At 52.0% G+C, this 950-nt stretch overlaps 1 non-coding gene across 1 annotated transcript; it reads right to left on the minus strand.

Annotated features, from left to right (window-relative positions):
- Positions 1-763: 763 nt before the first annotated feature.
- LOC136573839 (U2 spliceosomal RNA) lies at positions 764-950 on the minus strand. The gene has a single exon (XR_010786057.1). It is a non-coding gene; the product is annotated as a U2 spliceosomal RNA (small nuclear RNA).

Below are 950 nucleotides of genomic sequence, written 5' to 3' on the forward strand. Positions count from 1 at the left end.
AGTTCTTTGCTCCCCGAGTGTTGCTCCATCTCTAAACGTTGGCCTGGATCTTCATGGACGAATACTGCCCATCCCACGTGGAGCGTGTATCTCAGCCCGCGTGGAGTGCTGCAGTCCAATGAGGTATTCCGTGCTACATAGCAAGCCTTGGGCCTGTGTGATTGGGGGTCCGCTGCTGTCTGTCCACTCTGAAGCGCGCATCCGGGGCCGGCCGCTTTTCGACTACCAGCGACTGCAGGTCACACACACAGGCTGGTTGGAATGGCCTAGCATTATCCTGATCTGGAGGTGTAACTTGAAGCTGCGGGGCCCGAGTACAAAGTCTGGAACTGGGCCCCCAAACTATAAAGCTTCATTGATAGCATTGGTTTACAATGTGGGGAAGAGAGACTTTATGGGCCCCCTGGGGCTCCGGGCCCCCTGCACATACACCCATGACCCGAATACGTGAAGCATACAGACGCAGGCTGCCAGGATACGCTGTGCCTGCCCGATGTTTCCAACTTGGCTATTAGCGCAGCGGTAGGTACGAACTATAGAGTGCGGCTGCCATATGAACTGGTGTGTGTGTTGTTTTGCTTCCAGTTGTACCTGTGCTGTGCACACTCTGGCAGACGCAGCTGCTCAGTGGATACAATGTTGCGAGCAGACGGGCTGAGTGTCAATCAAAGTGCTTGGGTGGTGGTAGCAGCAGCCGCCACAGCTGCGCTGCACCTCTTGCTCGTCAGTTTTGTTTTTCTGCTTTTGGAAACTGCTGTAGGAAAGGGGGTGCACCGGTCCTGGAGGTACTGCAATACCAGGTCAATGCGTGGAGTGGACAGAGCAAGCTCTTTTTCCAGCTCCCTGTTCTAAAAATCCATTTAATATATGGTCCCCAGATAGGGGACGTATCAGATATTAAACTGATAAGAACAGATTTTTTTTTTTTTTATAACCAAAGGTTTTTATTT

The sequence above is a fragment of the Eleutherodactylus coqui genome, chromosome 7 (assembly GCF_035609145.1).
Source record: "Eleutherodactylus coqui strain aEleCoq1 chromosome 7, aEleCoq1.hap1, whole genome shotgun sequence".
NCBI lineage: Eukaryota > Metazoa > Chordata > Amphibia > Anura > Eleutherodactylidae > Eleutherodactylus > Eleutherodactylus coqui.